The sequence below is a fragment of the Oncorhynchus tshawytscha genome, linkage group LG31 (genome assembly GCF_018296145.1).
Source record: "Oncorhynchus tshawytscha isolate Ot180627B linkage group LG31, Otsh_v2.0, whole genome shotgun sequence".
Taxonomy (NCBI): domain Eukaryota; kingdom Metazoa; phylum Chordata; class Actinopteri; order Salmoniformes; family Salmonidae; genus Oncorhynchus; species Oncorhynchus tshawytscha.
This window is the reverse complement of record NC_056459.1, coordinates 37,820,988-37,839,185: the sequence shown is the minus strand read 5'-3', so window position 1 is coordinate 37,839,185 and position 18,198 is coordinate 37,820,988.

Genomic DNA, 18,198 nt, shown 5'->3' with positions numbered 1-18,198 from the left:
GTAGACTACCATCCTCACCCTGTTACTGCTGAGGTAGACTACATCCCTCCCTCACCCCTGTTACTGCTGAGGTAGACTACATCCCCCACCTACCACCCTGTTACTGCTGAGGTAAACTACCATCACCCACCCTGTTACTGCTGAGGTAGACTACCATCCCTCACCCTGTTACTGCTGAGGTAGACTACCATCCCTCACCCTGTTACTGCTGAGGTAAACTACCATCCCTCACCCTGTTACTGCTGAGGTAGACTACCATCCCTCACCCTGTTACTGCTGAGGTAGACTACCATCCCTCACCCTGTTACTGCTGAGGTAGACTACCATCCCCCACCTCACCCTGTTACTGCTGAGGTAGACTACCATCCCTCACCCTCTTACTGCTGAGGTAGACTACCATCACCCACCCTGTTACTGCTGAGGTAGACTACCATCCCTCACCCTGTTACTGCTGAGGTAGACTACATCCCCCACCTCACCCTGTTACTGCTGAGGTAAACTACCATCACCCACCCTGTTACTGCTGAGGTAGACTACCATCCCTCACCCTGTTACTGCTGAGGTAGACTACCATCCCTCACCCTGTTACTGCTGAGGTAAACTACCATCCCTCACCCTGTTACTGCTGAGGTAGACTACCATCCCTCACCCTGTTACTGCTGAGGTAGACTACCATCCCTCACCCTGTTACTGCTGAGGTAGACTACCATCCCTCACCCTGTTACTGCTGAGGTAAACTACCATCCCTCACCCTGTTACTGCTGAGGTAGACTAACAACCCTCACCCTGTTACTGCTGAGGTAGACTACCATCCCTCACCCTGTTACTGCTGAGGTAGACTACCATCCCTCACCCTGTTACTGCTGAGGTAGACTACCATCCACCCACCTCACCCTGTTACTGCTGAGGTAGACTACCATCCCTCACCTCACCCTGTTACTGCTGAGGTAGACTACCATCCCTCACCCTGTTACTGCTGAGGTAGACTACCATCCCCCATCCCCCATCTCACCCTGTTACTGCTGAGGTAGACTACCATCCCTCACCTCACCCTGTTACTGCTGAGGTAGACTTCCATCCCTCACCTCACCCTGTTACTGCTGAGGTAGACTAACCTACCCTCACCCTGTTACTGCTGAGGTAGACCACCATCCCTCACTCAGTTACTGCTGATGTAGACCACCATCCCTCATCCTGTTACTGCTGAGGTAGACTACCATCCCTCACCTCACCCTGTTACTGCTGAGGTAGACTACCATCCCTCACCCTGTTACTGCTGAGGTAGACTACCATCACCCACCCTGTTACTGCTGAGGTAGACTACCATCCCCCACCTCACCCTGTTACTGCTGAGGTAGACTACCATCCCTCACCCTGTTACTGCTGAGGTAGACTACCATCCCTCACCTCACCCTGTTACTGCTGAGGTAGACTACCATCCCTCACCCTGTTACTGCTGAGGTAGACTACCATCACCCACCCTGTTACTACTGAGGTAGACAACCATCCCTCACCCTGTTACTGCTGAGGTAGACTACCATCCCCCCACCTCACCCTGTTACTGCTGAGGTAGACTACCATCCCTCACCCTGTTACTGCTGAGGTAGACTACCATCCCTCACCTCACCCTGTTACTGCTGAGGTAAACTACCATCACCCACCCTGTTACTGCTGAGGTAGACTACCACCCCTCACCCTGTTACTGCTGAGGTAGACTACCATCCCTCACCTCACCCTGTTACTGCTGAGGTAGACTTCCATCCCTCACCCTGTTACTGCTGAGGTAGACTACCATCCCTCACCCTGTTACTGCTGAGGTAGACCACCATCCCTCACCCTGTTACTGCTGAGGTAGACCACCATCTCTCACCCTGTTACTGCTGAGGTAGACTACCATCCCTCACGCTGTTTCTGCTGAGGTAGACTACCATCCCTCACCCTGTTACTGCTGAGGTAGACTACCATCCCTCACCCTGTTTCTGCTGAGGTAGACTACCATCCCTCACCCTGTTACTGCTGAGGTAGACTACCATCCCTCACCCTGTTACTGCTGAGGTAGACTACCATCCCTCACCCTGTTACTGCTGAGGTAGACTACCATCCCTCACCCTGTTACTGCTGAGGTAGACTACCATCCCTCACCCTGTTACTGCTGAGGTAGACTACCATCCCTCACCCTGTTACTGCTGAGGTAGACCACCATCCCTCACCCTGTTACTGCTGAGGTAGACCACCATCTCTCACCCTGTTACTGCTGAGGTAGACTACCATCCCTCACCCTGTTACTGCTGAGGTAGACTACCATCCCTCACCCTGTTACTGCTGAGGTAGACTACCATCCCTCACCCTGTTACTGCTGAGGTAGACTACCATCCACCCACCTCACCCTGTTACTGCTGAGGTAGACTACCATCCCTCACCCTGTTACTGCTGAGGTAGACTACCATCCCTCACCTCACCCTGTTACTGCTGAGGTAGACCATCCATCCCTCACCCTGTTACTGCTGAGGTAGACTACCATCCCTCACGCTGTTTCTGCTGAGGTAGACTACCATCCCTCACCCTGTTACTGCTGAGGTAGACTACCATCCCTCACCCTGTTACTGCTGAGCTAGACTACCATCCCTCACCCTGTTACTACTGAGGTAGACTACCATCCCTCACCCTGTTACTGCTGAGGTAGACTACCATCCCTCACCCTGTTACTGCTGAGGTAGACTACCGTCCCTCACCCTGTTACTGCTGAGGTAGACTACCATCCCCCCACCTCAGCCTGTTACTGCTGAGTCAGTCTACCATCCCTCACCTCACCCTGTTTCTGCTGAGATAGACTACCATCCCTCACCCTGTTACTGCTGAGGTAGACTACCATCCCTCACCTCACCCTGTTACTACTGAGGTAGACTACCATCCCTCACCCTGTTACTGCTGAGGTAGACTACCATCCCCCCACCTCACCCTGTTACTGCTGAGCTAGACTACCATCCCTCACCCTCTTACTGCTGAGGTAGACTACCATCACCCACCCTGTTACTGCTGAGGTAGACTACCATCCCTCACCCTGTTACTGCTGAGGTAGACTACATTCCCCACCTCACCCTGTTACTGCTGAGGTAAACTACCATCACCCACCCTGTTACTGCTGAGGTAGACTACCATCCCTCACCCTGTTACTGCTGAGGTAGACTACCATCCCTCACCCTGTTACTGCTGAGGTAAACTACCATCCCTCACCCTGTTACTGCTGAGGTAGACTACCAACCCTCACCCTGTTACTGCTGAGGTAGACTACCATCCCCCACATCACCCTGTTACTGCTGAGGTAGACTACCATCCCTCACCTCACCCTGTTACTGCTGAGGTAGACTACCATCCCTCACCCTGTTACTGCTGAGGTAGACTACCATCACCCACCCTGTTACTACTGAGGTAGACTACCATCCCTCACCCTGTTACTACTGAGGTAGACTACCATCCCTCACCCTGTTACTGCTGAGGTAGACTTCCATCCCTCACCCTGTTACTGCTGAGGTAGACCCTCATCCCTCACCCTGTTACTGCTGAGGTAGACCACCATCCCTCACCCTGTTACTGCTGAGGTAGACTACCATCCCTCACCCTGTTACTGCTGAGGTAGACTACCATCCCTCACCCTGTTACTGCTGAGGTAGACTACCATCACTCACCCTGTTACTGCTGAGGTAGACTACCATCCCTCACCCTGTTACTGCTGAGGTAGACTACCATCCCCCCACCTCACCCTGTTACTGCTGAGGTAGACTACCATCCCTCACCCTGTTACTGCTGAGGTAGACTACCATCCCTCAACTCACCCTGTTACTACTGAGGTAGACTACCATCCCTCACCCTGTTACTGCTGAGGTAGACTACCATCCCCCCACCTCACCCTGTTACTGCTGAGGTAGACTACCATCCCTCACCCTCTTACTGCTGAGGTAGACTACCATCACCCACCCTGTTACTGCTGAGGTAGACTACCATCCCTCACCCTGTTACTGCTGAGGTAGACTACATCCCCCACCTCACCCTGTTACTGCTGAGGTAAACTACCATCACCCACCCTGTTACTGCTGAGGTAGACTACCATCCCTCACCCTGTTACTGCTGAGGTAGACTACCATCCCTCACCCTGTTACTGCTGAGGTAAACTACCATCCCTCACCCTGTTACTGCTGAGGTAGACTACCAACCCTCACCCTGTTACTGCTGAGGTAGACTACCATCCCTCACCCTGTTACTGCTGAGGTAGACTACCATCCCTCACCCTGTTACTGCTGAGGTAGACTACCATCCACCCACCTCACCCTGTTACTGCTGAGGTAGACTACCATCCCTCACCTCACCCTGTTACTGCTGAGGTAGACTACCATCCCTCACCCTGTTACTGCTGAGGTAGACTACCATCCCCCATCTCACCCTGTTACTGCTGAGGTAGACTACCATCCCTCACCTCACCCTGTTACTGCTGAGGTAGACTTCCATCCCTCACCTCACCCTGTTACTGCTGAGGTAGACCACCATCCCTCACTCAGTTACTGCTGATGTAGACCACCATCCCTCATCTTGTTACTGCTCAGGTAGACTACCATCCCTCACCTCACCCTGTTACTGCTGAGGTAGACTACCATCCCTCACCCTGTTACTGCTGAGGTAGACTACCATCACCCACCCTGTTACTGCTGAGGTAGACTACCATCCCCCACCTCACCCTGTTACTGCTGAGGTAGACTACCATCCCTCACCATGTTACTGCTGAGGTAGACTACCATCCCTCACCTCACCCTGTTACTGCTGAGGTAGACTACCATCCCTCACCCTGTTACTGCTGAGGTAGACTACCATCACCCACCCTGTTACTACTGAGGTAGACAACCATCCCTCACCCTGTTACTGCTGAGGTAGACTACCATCCCCCCACCTCACCCTGTTACTGCTGAGGTAGACTACCATCCCTCACCCTGTTACTGCTGAGGTAGACTACCATCCCTCACCTCACCCTGTTACTGCTGAGGTAAACTACCATCACCCACCCTGTTACTGCTGAGGTAGACTACCATCCCTCACCCTGTTACTGCTGAGGTAGACTACCATCCCTCACCTCACCCTGTTACTGCTGAGGTAGACTTCCATCCCTCACCCTGTTACTGCTGAGGTAGACTACCATCCCTCACCCTGTTACTGCTGAGGTAGACCACCATCCCTCACCCTGTTACTGCTGAGGTAGACCACCATCTCTCACCCTGTTACTGCTGAGGTAGACTACCATCCCTCACGCTGTTTCTGCTGAGGTAGACTACCATCCCTCACCCTGTTACTGCTGAGGTAGACTACCATCCCTCACCCTGTTACTGCTGAGCTAGACTACCATCCCTCACCCTGTTACTACTGAGGTAGACTACCATCCCTCACCCTGTTACTGCTGAGGTAGACTACCATCCCTCACCCTGTTACTGCTGAGATAGACTACCATCCCTCACCCTGTTACTGCTGAGGTAGACTACCATCCCTCACCCTGTTACTGCTGAGGTAGACTACCATCCCTCACCCTGTTACTGCTGAGGTAGACCACCATCCCCCATCTCACCCTGTTACTGCTGAGGTAGAATACCATCACCCCATCTCACCATGTTACTGCTGAGGTAGACTACCATCCCCCATCTCACCCTGTTACTGCTGAGGTAGACTACCATCCCTCACCCTGTTACTGCTGAGGTAGACTACCATCCCTCACCCTGTTACTGCTGAGGTAGACTACCATCCCTCACCCTGTTACTGCTGAGGTAGACTACCATCCCTCACCCTGTTACTGCTGAGGTAGACTGCCATCCCTCACCCTGTTACTGCTGAGGTAGACTACTGTCCCTCACCCTGTTACTGCTGAGGTAGACCACCATCCCTCACCCTATTACTACTGAGGTAGACTACCATCCCGGATCTCACCCTGTTACTGCTGAGGTAGACTACTATCCCTCACCCTGTTACTGCTGAGGTAGAATACCATTACCCCATCTCACCCTGTTACTGCTGAGGTAGACTACCATCCCCCTTTTCACCCTTTTTCTGCTGAGGTAGACTACCATCCCTCACCCTGTTACTGCTGAGGTAGACTACCATCCCTCACCTCACCCTGTTACTGCTGAGGTAGACTACCATCCCTCACCCTGTTACTGCTGAGGTAGACTACCATCCCTCACCCTGTTATTGCTGAGGTAGACTACCATCCCTCACCCTGTTACTGCTGAGGTAGACCACCATCCCTCACCCTGTTACTGCTGAGGTAGACCACCATCTCTCACCCTGTTACTGCTGAGGTAGACTACCATCCCTCACCCTGTTACTGCTGAGGTAGACTACCATCCCTCACCCTGTTAATGCTGAGGTAGACTACCATCCCTCACCTCACCCTGTTACTGCTGAGGTAGACTACCATCCCTCACCCTGTTACTGCTGAGGTAGACTACCATCCCTCACCCTGTTACTGCTGAGATAGACTACCATCCCTCACCCTGTTACTGCTGAGGTAGACTACCATCCCTCACCCTGTTACTGCTGAGGTAGACTACCATCCCTCACCCTGTTACTGCTGAGGTAGACTACCATCCCCCCACCTAACCCTGTTACTGCTGAGGTAGACTACCATCCCTCACCCTGTTACTGCTGAGGTAGACCACCATCCCCCATCTCACCCTGTTACTGCTGAGGTAGAATACCATCACCCCATCTCACCATGTTACTGCTGAGGTAGACTACCATCCCCCATCTCACCCTGTTACTGCTGAGGTAGACTACCATCCCTCACCCTGTTACTGCTGAGGTAGACTACCATCCCTCACCCTGTTACTGCTGAGGTAGACTACCATCCCTCACCCTGTTACTGCTGAGGTAGACTACCATCCCTCACCTCACCCTGTTACTGCTGAGGTAGACTACCATCCCTCACCCTGTTACTGCTGAGGTAGACTACCATCCCTCACCCTGTTACTGCTGAGGTAGACCACCATCCCTCACCCTGTTACTGCGGAGGTAGACCACCATCTCTCACCCTGTTACTGCTGAGGTAGACTACCATCCCTCACCCTGTTACTGCTGAGGTAGACTACCATCCCTCACCCTGTTACTGCTGAGGTAGACTACCATCCCTCACCCTGTTACTGCTGAGGTAGACTACCACCATCCACCCACCTCACCCTGTTACTGCTGAGGTAGACTACCATCCCTCACCCTGTTACTGCTGAGGTAGACTACCATCCCTCACCTCACCCTGTTACTGCTGAGGTAGACTACCATCCCTCACCTCACCCTGTTACTGCTGAGGTAGACTACCATCCCTCACCCTGTTACTGCTGAGGTAGACTACCATCCCTCACCCTGTTACTGCTGAGCTAGACTACCATCCCTCACCCTGTTACTGCTGAGGTAGACTACCATCCCTCACCCTGTTACTGCTGAGGTAGACTACCATCCCTCACCCTGTTACTGCTGAGGTAGACTACCGTCCCTCACCCTGTTACTGCTGAGGTAGACTACCATCCCCCCACCTCACCCTGTTACTGCTGAGGTAGACTACCATCCCTCACCCTGTTACTGCTGAGGTAGACCACCATCCCCCATCTCACACTGTTACTGCTGAGGTAGAATACCATCACCCCATCTCACCATGTTACTGCTGAGGTAGACTACCATCCCCCATCTCACCCTGTTACTGCTGAGGTAGACTACGATCCCTCACCCTGTTACTGCTGAGGTAGACTACCATCCCTCACCCTGTTACTGCTGAGGTAGACTACCATCCCTCACCCTGTTACTGCTGAGGTAGAGTACCATCCCTCACCCTGTTACTGCTGAGGTAGACTACCATCCCTCACCTCACCCTGTTACTACTGAGGTAGACTACCATCCCTCACCCTGTTACTGCTGAGGTAGACTGCCATCCCTCACCCTGTTACTGCGGAGGTAGACCATCATCCCTCACCCTGTTACTACTGAGGTAGACTACCATCCCGGATCTCACCCTGTTACTGCTGAGGTAGACTACTATCCCTCACCCTGTTACTGCTGAGGTAGAATACCATTACCCCATCTCACCCTGTTACTGCTGAGGTAGACTACCATCCCCCTTTTCACCCTCTTTCTGCTGAGGTAGACTACCATCCCTCACCCTGTTACTGCTGAGGTAGACTACCATCCCTCACCCTGTTACTGCTGAGGTAGACTACCATCCACCCACCTCACCCTGTTACTGCTGAGGTAGACTACCATCCCTCACCCTGTTACTGCTGAGGTAGACTACGATCCCTCACCCTGTTACTGCTGAGGTAGACTACGATCCCTCACCCTGTTACTGCTGAGGTAGACTACCATCCCTCACCTCACCCTGTTACTGCTGAGGTAGACTACCATCCCTCACCCTGTTACTGCTGAGGTAGACTACCATCCCCCATCTCACCCTGTTACTGTTGAGGTAGACTACCATCCCTCACCTCACCCTGTTACTGCTGAGGTAGACTAACCTTCCCTCACCCTGTTACTGCTGAGGTAGACCACCATCCCTCACTCAGTTACTGCTGATGTAGACCACCATCCCTCACCCTGTTACTGCTGAGGTAGACTACCATCCCTCACCTCACCCTGTTACTGCTGAGGTAGACTACCATCCCTCACCTCACCCTGTTACTGCTGAGGTAGACTACCATCCCTCACCCTGTTACTGTGGAGATATATACAGTAAGTACCAGATCAATGTGGAGCTATATACAGGAAGTACCAGTACCAGATCAATGTGGAGCTATATACAGGAAGTTCCAGATCAATGTGGAGCTATATACAGGGAGTACCAGTACCAGATCAATGTGGAGCTATATACAGGGAGTACCAGATCAATGTGGAGCTATATACAGGGAGTACCAGATCAATGTGGAGCTATATACAGGGAGTACCAGTACCAGATCAATGTGGAGCTATATACAGGGTAGTACCAGTACCAGATCAATGTGGAGCTATATACATACAGGGAGTACCAGTACCAGATCAATGTGGGCTAGTACCAGATCAATGTGGAGCTATATACAGGGAGTATCAGTACCAGATCAATGTGGAGCTATATACAGGAAGTACCAGTACCAGATCAATGTGGAGCTATATACAGGAAGTACCAGTACCAGATCAATGTGGAGCTATATACAGGGAGTACCAGTACCAGATCAATGTGGAGCTATATACAGGGAGTACCAGTACCAGATCAACGTGGAGCTATATACAGGAAGTATATACAGGAAGTATATACAGGAAGTATATACCGGAAGTATATACAGGAAGTACCAAATCAATGTGTTTGTGTAACAGCAACTTTTACTGTGATTGTTTTCAATTAAAATGGTCAAAAATAAACAAAAATAGCTTCTCAATAAATAATGAACTATGACTGAGTGGAAATGTCCTGTATTTACCAAATCATGAGACCAAACCACCACACAAGTCAGAGTTATCATAAAGTCCATCTTTAATCATATGAGCTCCATCACAACCCTGTGACTCTCAGATCAATTCAGTGTCTATAAATGAATTCTCTGAGAGTCCTTACACATTGCAACTGAGATCCTTTATAGCAAAGACACACATAGCCAGACAGCATTGGCTATAAATTATCGTTCAGCTTTGGTCTCCTAAACTATGTTCTTATCTCGCTCTTGGTACCACTCAGGACCAAAAACAAAACCTCATCCACTAGCATATATCAAATACACCCCTCCTGGACTAGATCACAGAGACACAGTGACTGGCACACAGACATTGTGGAGCCAAGAGATAATTGGTTCCCCCTCAATCATCCCTTCAAAAGATATGTTTACATTTGAAGACAAGCTTGAACTCTCCCCTTTCTGCGGCCCAAGTAACTGAACCCAGGACAGAGAAAGGATAACTGCAAATGGCCACCACTATAGTACAACAAGATACATTCTAAATGAGAAGTAACTGACCCCAGGACAGATAAAGGATAACTGCAACCGGCCACCACTATAGTACAACAAGATACATTCTAAATGAGAAGTAACTCATAAGCATATAATGAAAATAAAACATCTTATCTATGTTACCCAACTATTCTGATTCACCCCAACAGTGGGTGTGTGGTTGTGTGTGTGTGTGGATGGGTGTATGTGTGTGGATGGGTGTGGGTGTGTTATAAGTGCAGATGATAGTATATCTGTGGGGAGCAGAGAGAAAACCTCAGACCACAAATACACACAGTCTACACACACACAGTCACTATGCACAAACACACACAGTAAACATACACACACACACACACACACACTCACTCACTCACACACTCACACACTCACACACACACACACACACACACACACACACACACACACACACACACACACACACACACACACACACACACACACACACACACACACACACACACACACACACACAAATACAGTATACACACACACACACAAACACACAAACACACATAAACACACATAAACAACATTTTTTGGGGGGGCTTTGGCCACTGACATACCTGAGAGAAAACCCAAACCATCACATCAGGAGAGAGCTCACCTTCATAAGACACCTTGAAGCCCTGAGAGCCACTGGTGTCGTCAGTCTTGAAGTTGAGCCACATCTGATGACTGGTGCTGACCACCAGGTCTGGAGTAGTGGTCCCTGATAGGCTGCAGGAGACAGGGGGAAGATGTGTTTGTATTTGTGTGTGTTTCAGCTGTAACTTTTGAGTGTGAGAGCATGCCTAATCCAAAGGTATCCCTCATTCAATCCCCCTTTCTCCTCCCTCTCTCCCCCTCTCTCCCCTCCCTCTCTCCTCCCTCTCCCCTGCCTCTCTTTCCCCTCTCTCCTCTGTCTCTCCCCCTCACTCATCCCCCCTCCCCCTCTTCCCCATTCTCTCCCCTCTCTCCCACCCTCTCTCCCCCTCCCACAACCACCAGAAGCAGCATACATCCAAATTAATCCATAAAACTTTATTAAGACCATACATTTTCAGCACAATTAATAGCAACAAGTGAAGTGAAACTTTACTGAGCATCTGGTGCTGCAAACTCCATTAGGAGGCATCAATATGGGATGCGGCCCAGCGAACGGCACAGGGATGCGGCACAGGGATGCGGCACAGGGATGCGGCACAGGGATGCGGCACAGGGATGCGGCACAGGGATGCGGCACAGGGATGCGGCACAGGGATGCGGCACAGGGATGCGGCACAGGGATGCACGGGGATGCGGCACAGGGATGCGGCACAGGGATGCGGCACAGGGATGCGGAATGGCACAGGGATGCGGCACAGGGATGCGGCACAGGGATGCGGCACAGGGTTGCGGCACAGGGATGCGGCACAGGGATGCGGCACAGGGATGACCGGGATCACAGGGATGGCACAGGGATGGCACAGGGATGCGGCACAGGGATGCGGCTTTCGGGATGCGGCACAGGGATGCGGCACAGGGATGCGGCACATGGATCCGGGATGCGGCACAGGGATGCGGAAGGGATGCGGCACAGGGATGCGGCACAGGGATGCGGCACAGGGATGCGGGCCAGCGAACGGCACGGTGATGCGGCACAGGGATGCGGCACAGCGAATGGACGTGATCTTGTTTTAACATTGAGGGGAGCAGTGATTGTCAACGTGGCAGTGGCTCTATCTTTCATACACTACTTTTCCGTGACGTGATGAAATGGGCAGAAATAGAGGGATGGAGAGGAAAAGAGGCATGATGGAGTGTGGGGAAGGAGGGAGAGAGAAAGAGGGAAGGTAGGATAGATGGCAAGAGAGAGTTTCATGGAATTGAGAGAGAGAGAGAGAGAGAGAGAGAGAGAGAGAGAGAGAGAGAGAGAGAGAGAGAGAGAGAGAGAGAGAGAGAGAGAGAGAGAGGGTGGGTGGGGTGGGTGGCTGGGTGATTGAGAAAGACAGAGAGGGAGGTGGGTGGAAAGCGAGACAAATGGAGGGAGGGACCGAGCACGGGCGGGTGAACTCACAAGAATAAAGTGAAAAATGTGAGAAAAGAAACGACAAAGAAAGAAATGAATAAGACAAGTAACAGAGATGGCAGAGATGACAGAGAGGCTGAAGGTATTCACACGTGAAAGACGGTCTTCTGGTCTCCGACCGCGGCTCCGTCTCCGACCGTCAACGTATCGTAACCACGCTCCAGGTCAAAGTCCTCAAAGGTCACTTTTATCACCTAGGCAACAGGGAAGACAACGTCAGAATGCGGTTACCAAAATAACAGAACAAAATATGAAGGGTTAGGTGGTTCCACAAATATGTCATTCAGTCTATTACTTTCCCCCCTCTCTGTGGTTCCATCCAAATATGTCATTCATCCCTCTATTCCTCTGTCATTCCATTCCCCTATCCCTCTGTTCCTCTGTCATCCATCCCTCTATCCCTCTATCCCTCTGTTCCTCTGTCACCATCCCTCTGTCATCCCTCCTATCCCTCTGTTCCTCTGTCCCATCCCCATCCCTCTATCCCTCTATCCCTCTGTTCCTCTGTCATTCCATCCCTCTATCCCTCTATCCCTCTGTTCCTCTGTCATTCCATCCCTCTATCCCCTATCCCTCTGTTCCTCTGTCATTCCATCCCTCTATCCCTCTATCCCCCTCTATCCCTCTGTCATTCCATCCCTCTCTCCATTCCTCCAATCCTCTGTCATTCCATCCCTCTATCCCTCTATCCCTCTGTTCCTCTGTCATTCCATCCCTCTATCCCTCTATTCCTCTGTTCCTCTGTCATTCCATCCCTCTATCCCTCTGTTCCTCTGTTCCTCTGTCATTCCATCCCTCTATCCCTCTATCCCTCTGTTCCTCTGTCATTCCATCCCTCTATCCCTCCATCCCTCTGTTCCTCTGTCATTCCATCCCTCTATCCCTCTATCCCTCCGTTCCTCTGTCATTCCATCCCTCTATCCCTCTATCCCTCTGTTCCTCTGTCATTCCATTCTCTATCCCTCTGTTCCTCTGTCTTCCATCCCTCTATCCCTCTATCCCTCTGTTCCTCTGTCATTCCATCTGTTCCTCTGTCATTCCATCCCTCTATCCCTCTATCCCTCCATTCCTCTGTCATTCCATCCCTCTATCCCTCTATCCCTCTGTTCCTCTGTCATTCCATCCCTCCATCCCTCTATCCCTCTATCCCTCCGTTCCTCTACATCCCAAAATGAAACCGTAAACCCTTTATAGTCCACTACTAGATCCACATAGAGCTACGGTCAGAATGAGTGTATACTACTATACAGTATATACAATAAGGCAGGCTTCCCTAAACTGGCAGCCCATTTTACTTGGCGCCCTAAGTTTTCTGACAGAATGTTATTTTTCGTAGCTTTATGTGGATTTAGTTGTGATATACACATTTTTATAAATGGTTCTTTGTTGTTGAGGAAAATCATTGTCAGCCAATCAGTTCCAAGTCATTTTAATTTTGGAAATCTGTTCTCAAATATTCCCATATAAAATAGAGAGATATGTGATCGTAATTATTATGTTTAATTGAAATATTATATATAATATATATATGTTTGGGCTTCTGAGTGTCTGCAGTCTACAAATGATTTGTAATGATGTTTCGGACCACTGACCATCTGCTCACAAAATAATCGTCCCGCAGCTGAATCTAGACGATAATCCCTGGTGTGATTTGAGACACAGCTAACCCTCAGAATCAGGGGAGTCAATAACTCCATTCTTACTGAGACTATAAGTGACTGGGGAGGATAGAACAGCGTCACAAGGTGAACATATCCATCACAAGACTGAGTACATGTAAGGGTGCATTCACTCTACCTCATTATTATGCCCCCCGGGGAGGGAGAATGATGGAGAGAGAGAAAGAGAGAGAGAGAGAGAGAGAGCGAGAGAGAGAGAGCGAGAGAGAGAGAGAGAGAGACAGAGAGACAGAGAGAGGGAGAGAGAGAGAGAGAGAGAGAGAGAGAGAGAGTGAGAGAGAGAGACAGAGACAGAGAGAGAGAGAGGGAGAGAGAGAGAGAGGGAGAGAGAGAGAGAGAGAGGGAGACAGAGAGAGAGAGGGAGAGAGAGAGAGAGACATAGAGAGAGACAGAGAGACAGAGAGAGAGAGAGACAGAGAGAGGGAGAGGGGAGAGAGAGAGAGAGAGAGAGAGAGAGAGAGAGAGAGAGAGACAGAGAGACAGAGAGACAGAGAGAGACAGAGAGAGAGAGAGAGAGAGGGAGAGAGAGAGAGAGACAGAGAGAGAGAGAGGGAGAGAGAGAGAGAGAGAGAGACAGAGAGACAGAGAGACAGAGAGAGAGAGAGACAGAGAGGGAGAGAGAGAGAGAGAGAGGAGAGAGGGGGAGAGAGAGAGGGAGAGAGAGAGACAGAGAGACAGAGAGACAGAGAGAGGGGAGAGAGAGAGGGAGAGAGAGAGATATACATAAAATATAAAAAGTTACCCACAAGAAAATGAAGTATGAGTTGAATAAGAGATAAATGATACAATCTAAATGTATCTTGGGAATGTGTGCGAATAAAGTCAGTAAATAAGGATGAAGAAGGAAAAACATGGGAATTAAATGGAAATAAACATCATCAAAAAAATATAAGGAAAAGGCCGAATGCTGTCGAGTCCATTTCACATCGGCAGCCACATCCTTAATGTTTTCTGTGCTGGGAGAGCAGAGGCCACATGAAAAAGTTGATTAAAATGCTAATTCCATTCTGTCCTATGGTAAACATACTAACTAATGTAGATGGCCGAGAGTGAGACAGAGAGAGAGAGAGAGACAGAGAGAGAGAGAGAGACAGAGAGAGATAGATAGATAGATAGATAGATAGATAGATAGATAGATAGATAGATAGATAGATAGATAGATAGATAGATAGATAGATAGATAGATAGATAGATAGATAGATAGATAGATAGATAGATAGATAGATAGATAGATAGATAGATAGATAGATAGATAGATAGATAGATAGATAGATAGATAGATAGATAGATAGATAGATAGATAGATAGATAGATAGATAGATAGATAGATAGATAGATAGATAGATAGAGAAGGCTGTTGTGGGTCAGATCACCAGATAAAATGCCGTTTCATCCTACAAACAAACATACAGGTGTAGGATTTAAATTCACCATTATTGTCACAGAAAAGAATCCTGCAGCAACATCATTAGAACATTGATTGATTGGTGGTTAGGTTATTAGCTGGCCAAAAATATGGAAAGTCAATGCTGTTAATTTTAATAATAATTATGTTAGTGCGAGCTTTCAGTGATTTTATATAAATGGCCACTATCTCAGACCTGAGTCCTAAATGGCCACTATCTCAGGTTGAGTCCTAAATGGCCACTATCTCAGGTTGAGTCCTAAATGGCCACTATCTCAGACCTGAGTCCTAAATGGCCACTATCTCAGGTTGAGTCCTAAATGGCCACTATCTCAGACCTGAGTCCTAAATGGCCACTATCTCAGGTTGAGTCCTAAATGGCCACTATCTCAGGTTGAGTCCTAAATGGCCACTATCTCAGGTTGAGTCCTAAATGACCACTATCTCAGACCTGAGTCCTAAATGGCCACTATCTCAGGTTTAGTCCTAAATGGCCACTATCTCAGGTTGAGTCCTAAATGGCCACTATCTCAGGTTGAGTCCTAAATGGCCACTATCTCAGGTTGAGTCCTAAATGGCCACTATCTCAGGTTGAGTCCTAAATGGCCACTATCTCAGACCTGAGTCCTAAATGGCCACTATCTCAGGTTGAGTCCTAAATGGCCACTATCTCAGGTTGAGTCCTAAATGGCCACTATCTCAGGTTGAGTCCTAAATGGCCACTATCTCAGACCTGAGTCCTAAATGGCCACTATCTCAGGTTTAGTCCTAAATGGCCACTATCTCAGGTTGAGTCCTAAATGGCCACTATCTCAGACCTGAGTCCTAAATGGCCACTATCTCAGGTTTAGTCCTAAATGGCCACTATCTCAGACCTGAGTCCTAAATGGCCACTATCTCAGGTTGAGTCCTAAATGGCCACTATCTCAGACCTAAGTCCTAAATGGCCACTATCTCAGGTTGAGTCCTAAATGGCCACTATCTCAGACCTGAGTCCTAAATGGCCACTATCTCAGGTTGAGTCCTAAATGGCCACTATCTCAGACCTGAGTCCTAAATGGCCACTATCTCAGGTTGAGTCCTAAATGGCCACTATCTCAGACCTGAGTCCTAAATGGCCACTATCTCAGGTTGAGTCCTAAATGGCCACTATCTCAGACCTGAGTCCTAAATGGCCACTATCTCAGGTTGAGTCCTAAATGGCCACTATCTCAGGTTGAGTCCTAAATGGCCACTATCTCAGGTTGAGTCCTAAATGGCCACTATCTCAGATCTGAGTCCTAAATGGCCACTATCTCAGGTTGAGTCCTAAATGGCCACTATCTCAGGTTGAGTCCTAAATGGCCCCTATCTCAGGTTGAGTCCTAAATGGCCACTATCTCAGACCTGAGGCCTAAATGGCCACTATCTCAGACCTGAGGCCTAAATGGCCCCTATTCCCTACATAATGCACTGCTTTGGACCAGGGACATTATGGGCCCTGGTCAAATGTAGTGCCCTACAATGGGTATAGAGTTCTATTTTGGATGCACATTCAGACTCCTCTCTGACCTACAGTAATGTTTCCTCTGGCTGCACGTGGAGGCATGACAGTGTGGTTTGGGGTGTGTGTGTGTGTGTGTGTGTGTGTGTGTGTGTGTGTGTGTGTGTGTGTGTGTGTGTGTGTGTGTGGTGCAATGTGGTTTGGAGGTAAACAGTGCCAGGCAGAAATAGAGCAGTATCTTTAGTCTCTACAGAGAAACAACATATTCGCTCCATCTTCATCTGGTCAGGACGCAGAGCGAGAGACAGGCTAAAGTACCACTGTCTGGCTCAAACCCTGTGACTCTGCCCAGAGCCCAGTGCAGTGGAGTGTACCCACGGGTGTGTGTGTGTCTACTGTATGCGTGCACGTGTCACTTTTAGTGTGAGTCACCCTCTCCTCCTTCTCCTCCTCTCTCCCTCTCCTCTCCTCCTACCTCCTCCTCCCTCCTCCTCCCTCCCTCCCTCCCTCCCTCCCTCCCTCCCTCCCTCCCTCCCCCTCCCTCCCTCCCTCCCTCTCCTCCTTCTCCTCCTACCTCCTCATCCCTCCCTCTCCTCCCTCCCTCTCTTCCTACCTCCTCCTACCTCTCCTCCTTCACCCTCCCCTCACTCTCCTCCTCCCTCTCCTCCTTCTCCTCCTACCTCCCTCTCCTCCCTCCCTCTCTTCCTACCTCATCCTCCCTCCCCTCCTCCTACCTCCTCCCTCCCTCTCCTCCTACCTCACCCTCCCTCTCCTCCCCTCCTCCATTCTCTCGCCCCTCTCTCCTCCCTCTCCTCCCTCCCTCTCCTCCTCCCTCTCCCCCTTCTCCTCCTACCTCCGCCTCCCTCTCCTCTTCCCTCCTCCCTCCTTCTTCATACCATGTTCCAGACTCATCCACAATGCTAAGTGGACAGATCTGTAAAACCATTTGTTTGAGCTCAGAGGAGGACATTTAATAGCACTGTGGCCCTTGAACCTCTGAAGTCATCTCTGTAACAGTGGTTAAGTCTCTCTCATGATATCCTCTTGTCTAAATAGCTCTCCATCTGTCTTCCTGTCTTCTTCTTCTCCCTCACCACAGATGATTCTCAATCTATCTTTCTGTTGGTGGAGTCCTATCTGGCAGATTCATTTTATCTATCCTTCTTCTGCTATTACTTCCAAACTCCTTCGCAGGACATTGTACCAACTCCTTTGCAGGGCATTGTACCAACTCCTTCGCAGGACATTGTACCAACTCCTTCGCAGAGCATTGTACCACCTCCTTTGCAGGGCATTGTACCAACTCCTTTGCAGGACATTGTACCAACTCCTTTGCAGGGCATTTGTACCAACTCCTTTGCAGAGCATTGTACCACCTCCTTTGCAGGACATTGTACCAACTCCTTTGCAGGGCATTGTACCAACTCCTTCGCAGGACATTGTACCAACTCCTTCGCAGAGCATTGTACCACCTCCTTTGCAGGGCATTGTACCAACTCCTTTGCAGGACATTGTACCAACTCCTTTGCAGGGCATTTGTACCAACTCCTTCGCAGGACATTGTACCAACTCCTTTGCAGGACATTGTA